The following is a 21,077-nucleotide window of genomic DNA, read 5'->3' as shown; positions in this document are numbered from 1 at the left end:
AAGGATGTTGCAAAGTAGACAGTCTTCTAAATTGTTAGTGGCATTTTGTGCTAAAATGCTGTAATCTGGCAAAGTTTCATATTACACATCAACATTAATAAAACGAGCCACATCCACTGCTCAGTGATGGAAGACACCAAAAAGCATTTGTGATCAAAGTTGTTTTCTCAGTGAAATCTCCTTAACCACCCACTTTAGATTGAGTGACTCCTGCTGCATTAGTGGAGACCTCACTGTTGTCTAAAGCCATATCTTAGTAGTTACCCCAAACTCTTTCTTGAATGAATGCTCTCTTGGTCCAAGGGAAGAAAACCCTTTTTAAAAATAGGGTCTGAATTGGTCAAGCTGATCTGCATGTTAGCTAACACTTGGGAAAACTAAAGCACAGAACTACTGAAAACAACAACAACAACAAACAAAAACAAAATCAAAAAACCAAACCAAACCAAACCAAACCAAACTGGACCCTAATGAAAAGACACGTGGTTCTCAGTTTCTAATACAAAACACTAAACATACCAAGAACAGAGACACTGTGACCTAGAACATGGAAAAAAGTCAACCAATGGGAGGACACCTAGAAATAGCAAAGGCAATGTTAGTGAAAGTCGATATTAAAGCAGTTGCCACCTCTAGGAATGGGTATAGAAAGAAAAACACAAAGATAAAATGAATTGACAAATGAAGATGATCGACCAGAGCCATTAAAAATGAAGTGTGCAGCCGGGCATGGTGGTGCACGCCTTTAATCCCAACACTCGGGAGGCAGAGGCAGGCGGATTTCTGAGTTAGAGGCCAGCCTGGTCTACAGAGTGAGTTCCAGGACAGCCAGGGATACACAGAGAAGCACTGTCTCGAAAAACTAAAAAAAAAAAAAAAAAAAAAGGATGTATGCAAGGCCTGAAACAAAAGGTTGATTGGGTAAATTGAAAAACCAATGAGACACTGCAGAAAAATCATCACTAACTTTGAGAATATAGAATGTCAGGTATATAAAGTATATATAGATGAAAGTATTCTTAAGTCACCAAGACTTTTGGATTTATGGAACAAGCAGGAGACATATGTGAAATAAAATTTGCCAAATTTTTCAAAAATATGTTGAAAACTTCCAAAAGTATTCAGTTATAAGCCCACATATCAAAGAACCTCAATGAATCTCAACAATATGAGAACAAATTGAGATTAAAATACACGATTTTTCATTTGTTGTAACTCAAGTATAGAATATCAAAAGCAACCAGAGAAAAATATTTAACAGAAAGAGGAATGACAACCAACTTCTGTCATGTGGAAACATGCGTGCCAAGGACAATGGAACATCTTCCAGGCTCAGAAGAGAAGCATCAACCTGGATGTCTACACTCAGTACAAAAGCTCTCCAAAAATTAAATCAAAATTACATTAAAATTAGACAGAACATCACTGGCATACTTAGACTGTAAAAACCCTTCTAGAAAATTCTTTCAGGAAAAAAGAAAATGAGCCCCTTCACGTGGAAATTTGGGTCCACACTAAGAGAATCACAAATGGGTGAGGAATTTATAAGTACTTATTGTTTTAAATGTTCCTTAAAAGATAACGTGCTGAAACAAAAATATTTGCAGTATGTTGTGGCATCCTTACCACATACAGAAGCAAAATAAATGATACAACATCACAAAGTGGGCTGTGTGTACATTTCCTAAGTTCTGTGTGAGGCAGTGCAAGAATGTTTGATGGAAAGAATGTGGTCAGCTTCCAGACACACATTGTAATCCCTGAACGGGTGGGCCCAGTATTTTCAAATGAACAGCGCTGGAATGACTCTCAAGTTGGAACTACACAGGAAGTAAAAGAAAGACAAGGTTTAATAAAATCTTGGAGTAATTGAGAATCAGTTCTGACTTACTGATTATTCTTTATAAAATTTTGCTTATCAAAAAGCATGTGCTATCCAAGGAGTATCTTTAATTTAGTTTATTCTAAATAGTGTTAGTTTATAAAGTTTGTTTTTTTTCCTATTAATTCTTCATCTCTGGTAAAATATGAATTAGTAGACATTTTGAATACAAGAAAAAAGTCGATTTTGTAAAATAGTTTTTTGCATAATAAAATCTTAATTGTGTCATTCTAATTATTCGATATTATTTTACCACCTCCAACATGTAATTATGACAAAAAGACAGTGTCCTTGTGTTTGGGAAAGAGTGTCATCATGGTTGATTGCCAGACAAGTGCATGGGTTCAAACATCAGCTCCACCTGATTTGAGCACGTTACTTAATGTCACTAGATCTCTATGATGTGAGGATATTGGAGCCCACCTTAGAATCAAATGATTTAATACACTAAGAGTACTTAGAAAAGGGGCCAGTAAGGATAAACAGATAAAGCCACCAGCTACTAAGTAATGAGCTGAGCTCAATGCCAGGGACTCGCATAGTGGGAGAACTGATCCACAAACTGACCTCTGACCTCCACATGCATGCCAACACACATATGTGTGCACGCACATACAAATACACAATAAAAATGTAATAAACCTAAAATCAAAAAGAACGTAGTACCAGAAAGACAGTAAATACTACGAGATAAATTGATTGTAATTATTCATAGAAGCTAATCTGCAGTAGAGAGAGCATTAGATTCAGAGAGATAACAAATGTAGAAAGGGTTGTACGAAAACAACTTGACAATTAGGGAGACTGCTTTGGCTTTGTCCAGTCAGGAGCTATGTGCTGGCAGACATGACACTGACTTCCTGAGGGCCCCTTCTCTTGCTTGTTCTCCCCTCTCTCGTTTCCTGTTTCCTCATGTTCTTCCCTTTCCTGTTTCCTGTTGCCCTCTTTTGTGCTTACTGAGAATCCAGTATGTTAAATATTGGGATTTGTGTTCTTTCAGGGCTGTTGCTGAGAAGGTCACGTCCAAAATTCAAGTCACATTTCAAATTAAAACTGAATCCAGAATTGAAATATTGAATATAATGAGAGTGACCTCAGAATTGTCTTCCATGATGTATCTGTGAGGACAATCAAGCATGAGTTGGTACTGTAAGGAAAGCCAGCACAGACTTTTAGGACCCTTTTTCTAATTTTGTTGAAACTGATGAAATTATCTCATGGAACTAAACTTTACTGAACCTTAGAAGAACAAGTAAGAAATTCTCTCTGTGGCTTTTCCTTTAAAACGAGATATAAAAGGCACCAAGGGTGAGCTCTCTCTCTCTCTCTCTCTCTCTCTCTCTGACTGAACCTTTTCCAGTTCCTCCACACATGGAAGCTGTAATTGACTTCCCCTTTTATCCAAAGGCAAGACGCTAGTGTAAGACGGCACCATGAGCCTGGCCGAGGAAAGCACACATGGTGGGTGTAACCCCAGCACTTGGGAAGTCACACCAGGAGGATTATCATGAGTTCAAAGCCAGCATGAGCTACAGAGGGAGACCCTTTCTTAAAGAAAATCAAGAAAAAAGAGAGAAAGAAGCAAAGACAGGAAGGAAGAAAGAGGGGGAGGGAGGGAGGGAGGGAGGGAGGGAGACAAAAACAAAAGGTACCAGTAGACAGACTACCTTGTGGGAAAAAAACAAACAAACCAACCCTACGGCCTATAGAAAAGAGTAGAAGAGAAGGCAGGGCATCCAGTATGCAGAGAGGATTCTGGGATAGAGCTAGGCACAAGAAGAGTCACTGGGGAGTCTGGGTTGTTATTATATTGTATTTTATTATTTGTATGTCAGATTATCTCAGTTACTGAAAAAAGACTTATCAGTGAGGCAGTGTGGAAGCGAACAGCCCCAACAGGTTCACATATTTGAATATTTGATCCGCAGGTGGTGGAACTCTTTGGGAAGGATTGGGAGATGTGATCTTGTTGGAGAAGGCATGTTTGGTCTTTTTTGAGGAGATGTGTCTCTGGAGAGTAAGAGCCCATGCCATTCCCAAGTAACCATCTTTGTTTCTGCCTCTAATAAGGCAGAGAAGATGTAAGCTCTCAGCTATTGCTCCAGGGCGATGTCTGTCTGTCTGTCTGTCTGTCGATGGCCATGCTTCCTGCCATGACGGTCATGAACTCTACTACCCACCGGAACTGTAAGCCTCAAATTAAATGATTTCTTTTATAAATTGCCTTGATTATGGTGTCTCTTCACAGCGATAGAAAAGTGGCTGAGATCATCTGACATACAAATAATAAAATAGAAAAGTTAATAGAAACAGAACCATAAATTACATCCATGGCAGAATTAAGAATAAGTGCCTATAAAAATACAATGCCTATATTCTAAATGCGCAACAAGGTCATGAGAATAAGGCATGTTAAGTAGTAATACAGAAGATATTTAAAAGGATCCAACTTAAGCTTCTGTGGTTGAAAGCATGTACCATGCCTCATGCCGATAATTTTGGCACTTGAGAGGCTAAGCAAGAATTAGAAGTTTGAGGCTAGCCTATGGGGGGGGGGGCAAGCAGATCAGAAGCCTGTTGTTTAACAGGGCTGAGGAGAAACCAGGAAGACAGATGGCTCACTGGGTGAAGCCTTTGGGACAAAAACAGGAGAACCTGTGCCCAGTCTCCAAACCTCACGAAAAGCCCGGCAGGGGCCCGCGGCTATGCCTGTGTGCCTAGGGCAAAACAGGACACAGAAAAAGAATTCCTGAAAGCTCTCAAGCTAGCTAGCCTGGGACACACAACAGTGAACACTGACAAGGAAAGAGAGGCCCTGCCTCAAGCAGGGTGCAGAGGGACACTAGTACCCAAGACTGTCCTTTGACCTTCAGATGCCACCGTGAGTTCATTCACATGCCTGTGTTCACACACACGAATACACATACATGGCATTCTCTCTCAAAAGAAATAATGACTGAAATTTTTTCAACATGAGATGAAAAATATAAACTCCTAACTACCAGAACCATGAAGACTACAGCAAGGCATGCCACCCTGAATTTGCTTGTGATTGGTTAGAAAGAGCAGTCTTGAAAGCCACAGAATACACACAGTGTACAGCGAGGGACAGACTCTCAAGCCCAGGATTCGGAGCCATGAACGGTGTTATTTCAGAAACAGAAGGAAGACACTTTAAATGGTCTGGAAGAGCAAACATCCTGACAGTCTGGAACCCAATGTCCAGGAACGCTGCATTTCAAACGTACAGGAGAAATACTCAAGCAGGCGTTTGAGATGGCTAGGGTCAATAGTTTAATTAACAAAACTTTCCTCATTAATTTCCTAGTTTTCATGTGGCTGAGATGCTGCTGTTGGAGGAAGCCAGTGACAGGCTCATGGCTGACATTACTGTTCTCTTTTCTAAGTGCTACAACTCCACAGCATATCAAAATGAGAGGTTTTTTTTTTTTTTTAAAAAAAGAATGAAAGCAAAGTTTCTGCAGATGCAGAAGAACTGAAAGCGTCCGTCCGCAGCCTGGACAAGAGATGAAATGAAGATAAGATTCAGACCGAAACGAGATCTGAAGGAGTGAGGAGCAGCCGAGATGGAGCGCTCTTGGGTAAATATGAAACTTTTATCTTAGATATTTGCCCAAAATTTTTGACAGTTTAAGGCTAAGATATTAATGATGTGCCACGAAATAGGATGTTACCTATAGAGAAATAGAATGTGACAGGGTAACAAGGGACAGACAGGGAGCTGTCTTTGTTCTGTATACAAAATAGTGTGACGTCATCTGGTGGTGGATAAGTTTAAACTTATTCTATAAATGCTGAACCTCTGAAATAAAGTATCAGCCTCGAAAGTCCAACCCAATAAAAAAAGAAAAAGTAGAAGAAGAGGAAAACAGAAGAAACGAATGGGAAACAGGTAAGGAGACAGATAACTGTGCCTCAGAACCACACTCAGTGTGAACAGTTTGGGCAACCCAATTAAAAAGTAAAAGATATCACGTGGACTAAAAAGGGCAAACTTCAATAACTAAAACAAACAAAAAGCAAGCAAACAAACAACAAAACAACAACAAAAAAACCCACAATAAACAAAATTTTTAAGTATATAGATTCAAACAAATGGGAAACAAGAGAATAAATTTAAAAAAAATCATGTACATTAGAGATAAAGAATGTGTTGAGATTGGTGAAACTAATTTTCCAGAGGAAAAGAACCCCAAATGTGTGTGTCTGTACACAAATGTTTACATGTACACACATGTGTGTAGGATATGCACATATATGGAGGCTATTTTCTTTTTCCTGTGTGTTTGGAGGCTGAAGAGGCCCATGATCTATGGATGGCAAATTGGAGACCCAGCAGAGCTGATGGCTAAGTTTCCAGTCCAAAGGCTGAAGATTCTGAAAGGGACCAAAACAGCAGCTCAAGTCTGAAGGCCGGTGTGGAAGAAAACTCAGAAACAAAACAAGAAGCAAAAGCATGGCCCCTCTTCCAAAGCACGCAGGCAGGAAGAATCTCTTCTTTTTCACAGAGGCACAGCTGCGTTTTAAGACCTTCAACAGACTACATGAGACCCACCTGCATCAGAGAGAACAGTATGCCTGAGTCAGCATACCGATTCAAACGAAAAGCTCATCTGAAATTACCTACAGACAGGTGCAGAGCAGTGTCTGACCACATATCTGACACTTGTGGTATAGTCAGGGTGACTCATGAAACCAACAAAGAGTCACTTCATAATTATAATCGATGTAGTCAAAGGATATGGTGACTCTTAATGAGCCTAAAATAGGGCGAGGAAAAGCATAGTGCTTTGGGTCTTGTTAGTCCTTCAAACTCATGGGGCTAAAGCAAGAGAACGCTTTCAGTGGTGTCCATGGCCAGTCTGGGTAACAGCAAGGCTCTGTCCCTTTAAAGTAAATAAATAAGCCAAGTGTTGTTGTATATGTCTGTAATCCCAACAGTGGGGGCAGGAAGGCCAGCAGCTCAAGGTTATCTCATGCTACAAAACTGGTTTGAGGCTGTTCTGGACTACAGGAGACCCTGTCTCAAACAAACAGGTAGGTAGGTAGGTAGGTAGGTAGGTAGATAGATAGATAGATAGATAGATAGATAGATAGATAGATAGAGACAGACAGACAGACAGACAGACAGGAAGACAGACAGATAGATAGAGGCAGACAGACAGATAGATAGATAGATACATACATACATACATATATACCATACAATTTGGTATCAATATATTAATGATAAAATGAGACTTAAATTCAAAAGGCATTTTTCATTGACTTAAAACAGTTAAAAGTAAAACTTTAAAATGCATGACGCCGTTAGGTAGATACTAATCAACGTTTAAGCATCCCTTGGTGTCTCTCGGTAGGAGCTAGGGAGTGGGAATCAAGCATGGGCTGGAGGTGGGACCTGGAGGTTAGGTGCTCCTTCAGAACTGCACCGGGATCTGAGCTTTATTCTTAGCACCAGGAAAAGAAACAAACAAGCAAAACTGATCAAAATGGAAATTAAACAGATTTACTCGTTTAGATGGAGATTTCAAATGTTCCCCTTTAGTTGCGGAGTAAAGAGGTAGGAGGTAGGTAAGGACAAAGAACATGATTAGTTAGGGCGCTAGACCCCAAACAGCATAATCAGCATGCCTTCCAAATAGACCATCATCCCAGCCATATAGTGAGTCTTAAAATGCAAAAATAATTGAAGTCAGACATCCTTTATTTATTTTTGATCACAAGGAAGTCATGCTAGAAATAAATAACAGATTAATACCTAGAGGATATCTAACTCATTAGATCCTAAATAATATTTCTAAATAGTTGGAGTCACAAATAAATTTGAAAGGGATCCCAAAAGTCTTTTTGTTATTAGATATTTTCTTCATTTACATTTCAAATGCTATCCCCAAAGTCCCCTATACCCTCCCCGCCCCACTCCCCAGCCCACCCACTCCTGCTTCCTGGCCCTTGCATTCCTGGCATATGATCTTTGCAAGACCAAGGGCCTCTCCTCCCATTGATGGCCGACTAGGCCATCCTCTGCTACATATGCAACTAGAGACACAGCTCTGGGGGTACTGGTTAGTTCATATTGTTGTTCCTCCTATAGGGTTACAGACCCCTTTAGCTCCTTGGGTACTTTCTCTAGCTCCTTCATTAGGGGCCCTGTGTTCCATCCAATAGATGACTGTGAGCAGGAATGAAATGAAAGCAGAGTCTATCAACAATTGGGGGATATAGCCAAGATGGCGGCTCATGATTTTAATCCCAGACTGGGGAGGCCAAAGCAGAGGAATCGATGTGGGTAAAAGGCCACTGTGATCTACATAGAAAACTCCTCAACAGCCAGGACTACAAAGAGAAACCCTGGCTTAAATCAAAACAGTTTGGGAGAGGCAGTTAAAGCAGGAGTAGAGGAATACTTGCTCTTAGATAGTAGAGACAGAACTAGGGGTGGATTCAATGGGCAGAGTGCTTACCAAGCATGCACCAAGCCCTAGGCTTGATCCATAACACCACATAAACTGGGCATGGTGGCGTACACCTGTAATCACAGCACTCTGGCCATGGAGGAGGAGAATCAGAAGTTTATCATTATCCTTGACTGTGTAGCAAGTTCAAAGCCAGCCTGAGCTATATCCAACCATATCTCAAAACACAAATGAACCCAACAGAAATAGAGGGAGCTTACATCAGTGAGCTCAATGTCCACATTAAGACATTTTTAAAAACAAGAAAGTTAGACCCAAAGTAAACAGAAGATAGCAGGCAAGCTAGATACCAGATCAACAACAAGGATGGAACACTCCTAAACGTCATCAAAGGACATGGAATTATGGAATTCAACCCTCTTACCCTCCCCCTGTTGTCCCTTCCACGGAGATAAAGGCTTCTAATTACTGGGTTCATCTTTCTCTAGCAGAAACCTACGGTTCTATCACAGAGCATTTCAGGTAAAGCCAAGAGTATAACTCACGAGCTGCAGTCAGGACACCAGAAGACAGAATTTCCCCCCAAAAGGTATAAACATTAAGAAGCTGGGTTATTTACCAAGAAAAGAGGAAGAACTATTGATAAAAAAAATCCTACCCCTTGTGAATAGAAGGTCCTTAGAAATCCTCATCTCCTTTGCTACTGTGTCGTGAGCAGGTGTCTAATGTGTCTAATGAGAGGAGCATGAAATCTGTGTGCTCTGGCAGGCTCTGTTGAGCAGATGTGCAAGATCAAGAGTGACTCCCCAAGCGTGATAAGATGACACCATCCCTGAACCCTGAGCCCACACCCTTAACATGTGGCCATGCTTAGGCATAAGCTGCCTGTATTTACAAAGTCCTTACCAAATTTGCTTATAGTCACTCTACCCAACTCTCACCTCTCTCTGCTGCACCTTCATCAAGGTGTGAGCCCACATCTTAGTCATTGCTGTGTCCTCAAGTCTCAGCATGGTAAAAACATTTCCTAAAGGCTCTTTAACATTCAAGAGGAGACCCTCTGGAACTGTAGACATTCACAGACAGCACACGTGGAAAAGCCTGGTGATTTACCCCCAAACAAAACAAGACCAGCCCCAAACTGAAGCCAAGGGGCAGAGGCTTTCAATCTGTCTTCTGAGATTAGATTTTTTAAAGCATTTCTTTTTAACATACTTGTTTCCAGGCTTCAGTGAGAGTCTGGGTGGGTCTGGGTTTTATCTGATGCCATCTGCCCATCCTTTTCCCACAGTGTTCTGGAAGAAAAACTGCCTATGACTCACAAATCCGCACACTTCTCAGTTCCTATGAGCCGACACCAAACTGTGTTCCAACAGAGAAGCATTTACTAAGGATCAAAACCTGGATGCCCCTGGCCTGTGGAAGTAGGTCACACTAATAAGGCTTCCAACACAGGGCTAAATTAACTGCATTCAGTTCCAGGTGGCTAATATCTAATAACTGCAGACATGATTATAAACAGAGATTGTCTCTATTCACATCCCATGCCCCTTCGAAGTCTTCCCTGGGTCTTTGCCCACCTCCATGTTTGTCTCATTTCTCTTTGGCTGGAGTTCTCAGAGTCCTCGGCATTAAAGTAACACAGATAGGATGGCTCCACTATGAGAATTGCTCCCTTCGTACACAGGTCTCAAGGATGCCTCCAGTCAGAACAAGAAAGCTAGGACGTAGAAAAGGTAGGAGGCCCGGAGAAGAGACAAGAGTGGGCCACAAGAAGGATGAGGCATCCCTAGGTATGTAGTCGTCAGAGGCTGCTCTCAGTTTCTCCCATTTCATCAGCCCACACTCCATTCTCAGGCTGACTGCCGACTTTCTCCATCGCTGGCCATGCCTCTTCGCTCTCAAAGACTCTATGGGAGCTTCAGGCTGGATCTTAGATTCTATGCTGAGATTAACTGACAGAGAAGATCTCACTTTCCAGAGACCCTTAACACAGTTTCATTCCATCACCTTTGTATCCTCAGACCCTAGCACAGCAAAAACATTTTGTAAATGCTCTTTTAAAGGCAATGGGGGAAATCTTTGAAAGTATAAGGGCTCATGTACAACACCCACAGACGAGCCTATAGATTTTGCTGACTTCAGATCCAAGCAGAAAGCAAAAGCAGAGGCTTAGAAGAAGCAGAGGTCCTGGGAGATTTGGCGGCTAACCTGAAGCCTTAACACAGCCAAAGTACCTGCTGGCTCTCTCTGTCTCTCTGGCTGTCTCTGTCTTTGTCTCTCTCCTTCCCTCTCTTCCTCTCTTCCTCCCTTTCTCTCTCTCTCTCTCTCATACACATAGGCCCACACCCCAACACCCTTCTATCCAGTACCCTTTAACATAACCAGCTAGCTACTGTCCAGAAGTAAACTTCCAGATTTCACCATAGCCAGTAGCCTTGGGTTGCCATGGCACCCACCATCAATCGCTTAAATACAAACCCCACAAACTGTGCTTCTTTTATTCTTTCTAATGACGACTACACCCTCTGGAGCTTGTCATTTGTCCCTAGAAAACAGCTCACATGCATCCAAACCATCCTCCATGGTGTCTGGCAAAGAAACAAGGTGACATGCAGGCTCAGTGTCACCATGCTGTTCTCTGATTATAGTGGTAATGCTGATGGTGTCAGCTTGATACTAATGATTCCATCCACTTCAGTTGGCATCTCCTTTTAGACACTAAAGAGTCATCTCTGGCTCAGTAGCTACCATTGCAGATCTGGAAGTGCTAAGCAAGAGCTTCAAGTGTTGGTTTCATAGAGACACAGTGAGGGGGAACAGTTTATAAAATACAAGGATTGGTGCTGTAGTTCATTTGGTAGAGCGCTTGCCTACCATACGCAAAGCCCTGGGTTCTATCACCAGACAGTGCATAAAATCCAGGTGATAGCACAGGCTTATCCTGCCAGCATTTAGAAGGTGGTTGAGGGGACAAGGTCAAGGCCAGCCTTGGCTACACAGTGAGTGCATTGCCTGTCTGGGCTACAAGAGACCCTGCCTCAAGAAAAAAATAGGTAAATACAAATTTAAAATAAGAAAAAGAGAAAATAATTGAAAAAAGAAAAAGAAACTCAAAGAATCAGGATGGTATCACAGGGCTATAGAAAGGACACAAGCCCGAATTAGAATCCCTGGGGGCCACATCCCAATTGTCTGATTAACATCTCTGAAACGCTACGGTTTTTCTGTTTAAAAATTTATCTATTTTTATTTTATGTGCATGGTTGTTTAACCCACATGTATAACATATGCCTCTGTCTCACATATGTGGGGTTGGTTTTTGTTTTGGTTTGGTCTTGGTTTTTTCAAGAGAAAGCTTGACTCTGTAGCTCTGACCGTTCTAGAACTTGCTCTGTAGGCCAGACTACTCTTGAACTCAAAGATCTGCCTGTCTCTGCCTCCCAAGTTGTTGGAGTAAAGGTGTGAGAAAACTCCACTTCTTAAGCTTAAAAAATGTCAGAAAAGTTCATCCCAGAGGAAGCTTTGAAATTTCAAAAAATTACTAGTAGTATATGTATGTGTATGTGATATATTCGTGAGATTGATGTATGGATGTGTGTGTTGTGTGTGTGTATGTATGATGTAATGCATATATGCAGGGTATGTGTTTATATATGTATGTGTATATGGATACATGTGATATACATGTATATGTCTATTTATTTGTAATGTGTGTGATATATGTGTATATGACATATGTATGTATGGTGTATGTTTATGAGTATATGATGTACATGTGTGTGATGTATGTACATGTGTGAATGAAGATGTGTATGTGTCACACTCTGTGCTGTGTGTGGAGATTTGTGGAAACCTTTGGGAGTCAGTTCCCTCCATCCATGTGGGCTCCTCCAGGGATCCAACTCGGGTCCTCAGGCTTTTGGGCTATGCTTTCACACTCTGAGTTATCTCGCTGCCTGTGAGGATTTCTTGGACATTTGGTGAGGTGACCTTGATGGCGTTTGACCCAATAAGTAGCACTTCTCTTTGCTCCTCAGAAGAAGGGGCTACAGTGACACAGAGCACACAGTTCAGAGCTTAGGTTCTCTGTCATCCACGCCCTCTGTGAGCACACACCCCAACCCTGCTGCCAGGAGTTTCTTGTCCAGATGCTCGCTAATCTCCCGTGAAAATGCACATGTTCTCTGCAGCCTTCAGCTTCAAACGGAACATGTGTGGGAGGAGGAACAATGCCAGACTCTTCTCACTTATCACAGTATACACAAAAACAAGTGCTTCCATTTTTAAAGGGTAGCTTCAGAGGCAGACCCAACCTATCTGCACCCCTACAGCAGCCTAGACAGACACAGAAACTATATATATATATACTATTCCTGAAGCATGGACCCATGCTTTTATCTGTCTATCTACCTACCTATTATCTGTTTATCTGTCTATCTACGATTATGCATATGTGTATGTGTGTATGTGAGTGTGTGTGTATATATTCATGAGATTATGTGTATATGAATGAGGACAATAGCTTTATAACATCTTTGCAGAGATCAGAGAACAACTTTCAGGTCTAATCTTCTACCTTGTTAAGACAGGATCTCTGGTTTCTGCTATGCTTTGGATTCTAGACTAGCTAGCCTTCACACTTCATTTCTCCCGTTTCTGCCTTCCGTCTCAGGATGGGAGTGCTGAGATTGCAGATATGGACCTCCTCGTCTGGCTTTTTGTGCATGCTCTAGAATTGAACGCTGGTTGTCGGACTTCTGAGTAGAATAGAACCCATGAGTCCTCTCTTCAGCTCCAATGTTCCCTTTGTGAACACGTGTCTCCCTGGGCCTTGAAAGACACTGCGGCAAAGATCAAGATCAGACATAGTCTCTGCTTTGCTCCCCAGGATAACACCAGACTCACGTTCCAAGTTTATTAGATGGAGCTGAACTTGGTTTGCAACACTCTAGTATATTTTTATATTTTGTAATTCTTCGGATTTCTCAGAGCCTCAGAAATTTCAAACATTGAACCCTTTTTTTTTTTTTTTTTTTTTTGTCCTTTAAGAATCAATGGCGTTAAAACCGTTTTGTTTTTCAAGCTGAAATCTAACTGGAGAACTAACTAAGTCTACCTTCAAGCTGCTTTCAGCTTGCCATAACCCAGGGCACCACCGCCCACCCAAGGTTCAGAGACAGCAAACGCACACACTGGGTGTGCTTGCCCAGTGGCTGCAGAGTTCTGTGCCTAGAACTGTTGTGAAGGTGGCCACAGGTCGTGGGCGGTGGCATCTTTGACGGCCTCAGGTAACAAAATCAGCGGTGGTGACTAAGTTACAACTGTGGTATCTCTCAATCTCTGAGAGGTTCTTCTCTCTCTCTCTCTCTCTCTCTCTCTCTCTCTCTCTCTGTGTGTGTGTGTGTGTGTGTGTGTCCTTCTCTTCCTTCCCTCTCCCTCTTTAGAGAAAATAGGAACAAACTCAGGCAGGGGCGTTAGAGAGTAAGGTTGTTCTAAGCTCATTAATTGCCAAACTCTCATCTCATAGAAACTGGAGGATCCACAGTTACTGAAAGCACAAAGAGACTGAAGACATATCTAGAAAACAAAACTGAAGTGATGGGCTCAGTTATAAAGAGGCTTCCGGAAACTGCAAGGTAGTTCTCGAATTTTAAGGTGGATTCCACAGAGAGTCCTTAATAGCACGAAAATTTGGAAACTCTGTCCTACCAAAAGCCTTGCTGAACACGGGTACACTTGCTACAAACTCCTACAGCCTCCCTTTCTCATCTTTTAATAAAATACACTACAAGGCTGTGTATAAGCTCAGTTGAATACATGCATTCTAACTACCTAGCCCATGGTGGGCCAAAGGGAGGCTCTCTAGAAGGTCCCAGCGGGCCCCATTGCTAAGATCAAGTACCAGCCAGGCCTGACCCTCAGACACAGCACTTTATTTATTTATTTTACTTAGCTGATCTTTGGAGGCACTTCTCTGACCCTAACTGGCCCAAGCCTGCTATTTTATTGCCAAGGAAACCAGACAAATTTTACATCTCTCACTACCACGGAGGGCCACAGGCAGAATGGCAATCTGAGTGTTGTATTGGATGGTCTCTGGTACCCTGTGCATCCTGAATGCTAGGCTACGTGGGTCTTTTTAATCACATTGTCAGTATACCATATATGTGCACGTATAGCCTGAGGTCATCTCCTCTACAAACTAGAAAATGCTTTCTAGAACAAGGCTAACTCATTGGATGCTGTTGTAATAAAAGTTAAGATAATGATAGTGCTTGGTAATAGCAGTAATTATAATTTATTAAGCATTTTCTGTGTGCCAAGCATCAGGCTGGGTATTAACACATTCTTATGTCTTCCTGCACACAGTCAGCCCAGTGTTACAACCCTCCCTAATACTTAATCCCTGTGACCTGCAGAAAGCTGGCACAAATGAGCAGCTTCAGTCTGTCTGTAGACTCTGTGCGCCTCATCGACTGTGCCCAAATCAAATCCTTTCTGAATTCCTAATGTGGTATGCATGGCTTTTTTTTTTTTTTTTTGAGTGGGTAATTAAGAGAAAGGTATTTCCAGAAATACAACATAAGAGGTGGAGGAGCCAGCTCATTTGATAGTGACTTATAATTACTATATTTCAAATTGCTCAATCATCTCCAGAAGATAGATTGCAGGGTGGGGTGGGAGAAGTGCCCTCCAGTTCTTTCCAGTGAAATGTTTCTGTGTTAGCACAAGACGAGAAGTTCTGTAAGGTGAGGGATTTAGATAGAAATGCCGGGCTTCCTGTGGCCCTGCGCCAGGTGGAGGAAACAAACAGATATGGTTCCCATTGGATACGGGTGCCCTAAGAAAAGTGTTTCCTATCCTGCTGCCAGGACAGTGCCAGCTGCTCACGGCGATGACTCAGGGGAGAGCAGGAAGGCCGGGTGGTGTTTGGGGAGTGGATAAAAAAAAATGATAGTTTTTCCATTTTATTAATAGGTCATAAATTCTACAACCAAGGATTGAGTGGCAGCTTTAATATGTGTGTCTATGTGTGTGTTTGTGTGTCTCTGTGCGTGTACGTGTGTCTCTGTGTATGTGTCTGTGTGTGTCTCTGTGTATGTGTCTGTCTGTGTTTGTGTGTATGTGTGTGTACGTGTGTGTCTGTATGTGTGTCTGTGTGTGTGTCTGTGTGTGTGCCTGCCTGTGGAAGCCAGAGGTCAGTATTAGGCATCTTGTTCAATCATTCTCCACATTATTACTTTTTTCTTTTTTTTAATTGGATATTTTCTTTATTTACATTTCAATTGTTTTCCCCTTTCCAGGTTTCCCTTTCCATCCCCATTATTATTAATTATTATTATCATCATTGACAAAGTTTTATTGTGTAGCCTGGTTGGCCTGGAACTTGCTCCAAAGACTAGGCTGGCTCCAGACTCAAAGAGAGCTGATTGTCTCTGCCTTTCAAAATCAGGTATCTAGAAGGCTATCTCCACCTTACTTTGTTGAGTCAGGGTCTCTCACTGATCCTGTAGCCCACTGATTTGGCTCGGCTGGTTGGTTAATGAGCACTAAGGATCTGCCAAGCACCATGTCCTCAGTACTGAGATTAACACGCCTAGCTGGTTTTCTTTTAAAGGTTTATTTGGTGTATATATTTTGCCTGTATGTATGCATATATGTGTGCATGTCTATCTGTATGTATGTATGTATGTATGTATGTATGTATATACACCATGTGAGCTGGTGCTAGCAGAGGCCAGAAGAAGGTGTCAGCTGTTTTGGAACTCGAGTTCCAGATGATTGTGAGCCATCATATGGGTGCTGGGAACTGAACTCCTGACTGCTGCAGAAGAACAAGTGCTGCCGTCTGCAGTGCCTTTCTCCTTCCCTATCCGCAGCTCTTGACGTGAGCTCTGGGGATCTGAACTCAAGGCCTCATGCTTGGGTGACGAACACTTTAGCTTCTGGGCCATGTCTTCACTTCTGATTCTTAGGTAAAGTCAAGTTCACTTGGCAATGAACTGGGCAGCAGCTGCTCTTCTTGGAAGTTTCACAGGTAGCTGGGAGCTACCGAGCACCCAAGACAAGTATCCTGAAGCCTGCAGCCTGGACATCACAACTGGCACCTGTAAGGTGTCTCCTTTAGGTTTCCAACCATCAGCCAACTGGTTAGATTTTAACTAACTGCCAATTTCTAAAACTTTGAAGATTTCACAAATACATTTTTATCCCTGGTATCTCTCATATATATACATATACATCATATACATATACATCATATACATATACATAATGTATATATACATATATACACATGTATATATGCACACATATATGTGTGTGTATATCTATATAATAGGCCTACATTTTCATTTCCATACTCAAACAGTCCCCAACCTTGACGCCAAGCACCAGCCAGTCTGCATTCTCAGTCATGGCATTCTGTGACCTAGCAGAGCCCAGTACCAACTTAAATGTGTGTGGCCCTGGACTGGCATCATCCCATTATCGTATAGAAATAGAAAGCAAGGCAAACCCTAGGACTTTTGGCCAGCATGAAAACAAAGTCCTAAAGCTGTGCCAGGCGAGGCGAGTCCCAGCTGATCTCTGACCAGTATCCCGAGGTCACCCCGTGGCTCAGCCACAGTTGCTCCTATACTTGGCCACAGTCCTACTGCCTTTGTCCCAAATCTACGACTCTGCTAGCAGACACTCAGCTGTCCTTTCTGCTCCACATTAGCAAGGTCAGCCTTAACTCACATGCCTGCTCCTTCATCAGACCTGAGCATCCCCCAGGGGAAATTCAGTGTCAAAAGTCCTGGGTTTTATGTCACCAGTCTGTGGCACTGTGCCAGGACATCACATGAACTAGATAAACCTGGCATTTAGAAAATTAAAAACAAAACAAACAAACAAAAAAAAACCAGTGTTTTGGTTTATAGATCTTTATATCAATATGGGGGGAGGGGCAGTTAAAAGCAAACCCGTCAAGTAAATAGTGCTGAAAAATTTAACTCAGTAATAAATGCAGTCATTCCCACCAGGTCAGGGTTTCCTCCGCAGGTAGGAACTGCTTAATCAATGTGGTTTGCAAGGTGTGTGGCCTTAAATATCTTCTCCATCACCCTACCATGGTGCCTAAAAACTCGTAACTTACCTCTACTGAGACTTAAAAATCAATGAGTCATGAAATCATGAAAGAGGGCAGGCCTAAATGTCTGAGCTAAGGGACCAGGTCAGGCCCAGAATGATACTAGCAAGACCATGTGCCTCATCTGGGCAAGGGTGAAAGGAGTAACCAGGCTGCAGGCCTTGAAAATGGTGTGTGCTATAGAGTAAGGCCTTCGTGACACAGCTGTTCTTAGAAGGGAGTGTCCCAAGGTTTGGCCCTGAAAGGGATTGTGGTGGTGGGAGAGTTACTCTTTTTTGGGGGTGGGGGTGGGGGTTCTCTGTATAGCCCTGGCTGTCCTGGAACTCACTCTGTAGACCAGGCTGGCCTCGAAAGTGCTGGGATTAAGGGCGTGCGCCACCATGCGCCCGGCCAGGAGAGTTACTCTTGCAGGCCTCCTTTGTTGATCAAGAAGCAAGGAAACAGGCTATGGCACTGGGCTTTAAACCCCCAACACTTAGGAGGCAGAGGTAAGCATTCCTCTGAATTCAAAGCCAGCCTGGTCCTCAGAGCGAGTTTCAGGATGGTCGGGGACTACACAGAGAAACCCTGTCTTGAAAAAATAAAATAAAATAAAATATGAAAGAAAGTAGGTAGACTTGGAGACAGCGTGAGCTCCAGCTGTGTCTTTTGGAAGACTAAAAAAACAACAAAACAACAACAACAACAAAATAAACAGGCCCATTCTGGGCTTCACCCTAACCATCCCAGACAACCTCTGGTCCTCACCCTCTCCAGGTGTGTTCATGTCTCAGCAAAAGTCACTTTCCTACACAGAGTCCCCAGCCCCCGGTTCCTGGGCCCTGGGCGTACCCTCGAGGTCTGGCACAGAGCGGTCGCTTGCAGCCCCGCTGGGAGAACGAGTCAACAGCGGGGTGGACTGGAAAAGTGACATAATCTTTGCAGCGCCCTGTGCCTCCAGCCTCTCCCGCAGCGCAGGCCTGGATTCTGCTCTCCTGCGCTACGGCCGGGGATTGAGGAGCTGTAAACTCGGGACTCCGCCAGTCCTGGGGTCCCTCGCGGAGTGGGGACCCCGGCGTGGGCGGCCAGGATGCACTTTTCAGGAACGCCGGGGCGGCAGCGCGCTCGCTGGGCGTGTTCCCAGGACCGCCGCCCCCTTGGAGCCGGATGACGGAGTCTCGAAAGACTTTCACCAAATATGGGCCGAGGCTGGAAACGTCCTGTGCTGTGAGTCGCCGGAAACCTCGAGTCGCGGCCACCGCGGGAGTGCGGCTCTCGGGCCAGCGGCCCGCAGGGGGCGGCGGCGGCAGATCCCAGCCCCGTGGCCAAGGCCCGTTGCCCTCGTGCCCTCCCGACCCGCAGTATATGTCACTCAGTTCCTGCCACCGCTGCCACCATAATCCCAGTCACTCCCACCCATCCTTAGACCATGCCAAGCCATGGGGGTGTGGAAATGAAGAGGGGCGCAAAAATGTGGGGTGACGAGAGGGTGTCACCTTAAAGCTTCTTGCAGACCCGGTCAATGTGGCCAGACGAGCAACCCCCTGTCTGATTGTGGACACACAGGCACGAGGGTGGGGAGAAGAAAAAGGAGAAGGCAGAGACCTGGACAGAGAGAAAAGGAGGGAGGGAGGAGGGGGGAGCACTTTTGTGGTCCAGAGCAGCGTGTGATTCTGGGACCAGCAGCATCTACATCACCTAGAGACTTGTTAAAATGTAACTGAGAAGAAAGTCTGGAGTGGGGCCTAGCAATCCGAGTTTTAACCAACCCTCCGGGTGATTCTGGTGTACGCCCTAGTCTGAGACCCACTAAACTAGGAAGCTGGAGTCGACAGGTTTGGGATTATGATCTGTCTCAGTTGCTGCGGAGACAGTGAAACCTTCTTGGGGTAATCTAAACTTCCCTGGCAGCTGCTAGTGAGACTCTATCTCTCAGCTCAAGCCAAGAGCCGCAGAGGACAAGCAGTCCTTTCTCAGAGGCTTGTGGCTCAAAAGAAACAAGTCCACTGGGTGGAGAGACGGTGGGGGTGAAGAGTCCTGCAATGAGAACCCGAAGGGACACTTACCCACTCCATTTGCACATTTCCCTCCCTGTCTGTCAACGAAGGATCTGTAGCTCTCAGCAGAGGAGGTGAGAAGGCGACAGCACGTCTGGAGTTGCTGGACCAGCATCCTAGGCAAGAACTTAAGCAGCCGCTGTTCCTCTTGGTTCCCAGCAGGCTAAGCAGCGCATGCTGTCTGCAGAGGCGATGCACAGAGGTTCTCGCAGCCTCTCCTCCTCCAGCACCTCCTGGCCTTGACGACTCCAGCACCCCTCCTCTTCTCACCACACACCCGCTGCTTTAAATGGACAGCTGATGCTAATGTTCTCCCCGCGTCTCCTCTGGGACAATCCCATTCTCCGAGATTGCCCAGTTGGAGTCCAGAAACAAAACCCCACACATCCTCGTTAGAAAACTTTAATCTGATTTTTAAAGGCATCTATGGAATGGCGTGTCTGTTTGAACGCTGTGCCATATACCAGACCTCTAGGCTCCCCCCCCCCAACTCCCCTCAGCATAGGAACACAGTATATTCAGGCCAGTTGGATCATCCACTGCAACTTTATTTTAAATCATGATAGACAGATTGCGTGAAAAACAAGGAATTCCAAAGAATTTCCTGCTCTGGGAACAGAAGTTAAGTCTATATTTAACAACATTTGAAGCTGTCAAGAATGCCTTGTGGTTGGATAACAGAGGGAGAAAAATGTTAAAAACGCAGGCTACTGCTATACCCAAATATGGAAATATTGTTACGTCTGGTGTCTGATTCACCATCTGGAAATACTTACAACCATGAAGTCAAATAGAAAAGACGCCACAACAGAAGCCAGGAACCCTCCTCTCCATTCTGTTTCTCCAGCGCCTCCTTCTACCCTGTTCCATGCCTTCTCCACCCTCACCCCCTACCCTCCCGCGCTTCCCTAAGATGGAAACAATGAAGTGTGGGCAGGAGGAACTGTTCTCTAACTAATAAATCGGCCGGCCTTGGGGACCAGGCCTAGGCTTTGCTTTCATTATTTGCATAACACTTGACAACCCATTGTCTTTAAAAGTCCCCACCCCCAGAAAGCCTTGGAGAACCTACCGCCTCTAGCAAATTCCTCCAGGACTTACGAAAGGGCGCTTTTGAATGAATGAACTTAACTCTTTCCAGTAACAGCTGTCTTCCCTGGAGTGTGCGCAACAGCTTCTCCTTCTCACAGGAGTCATTCATAGGACAGGCAACGCAGGAGGCTCTCTTAAGCATGATCGCGAAGCTGCAAAGGCAGAGAGGCCCTAAATAGTAAAAATGAAGAAATGCTATCCCAGATCACTAAAGGGGTAAGGGAAATCTAGTACTATTTCCTTTTAAAATGACATAAGATAAATTCTGAAACCTCCGAAGTTTATGAATGGCATTAATAACCCCAAAGAGGGTCTTGTGTGGGAGGGGTATCTTCAGTTGTGTGTTTAATAAGATCTTAAAACCCAACTTCCTCTATTACAGTGTTGCCTTCTAAATCCCTCATGTCTCAGAACTTGGAGGGAGCCACTGCACTTCCCTTGAAAAAGAAGGCTTCCAAGTGATCCAAAACAAAGGAGTTAAACACATGGAC

This window comes from Mus caroli, chromosome 3, assembly GCF_900094665.2.
Source record: "Mus caroli chromosome 3, CAROLI_EIJ_v1.1, whole genome shotgun sequence".
Classification (NCBI taxonomy): domain Eukaryota; kingdom Metazoa; phylum Chordata; class Mammalia; order Rodentia; family Muridae; genus Mus; species Mus caroli.
This window is presented reverse-complemented; position numbering follows the sequence as displayed.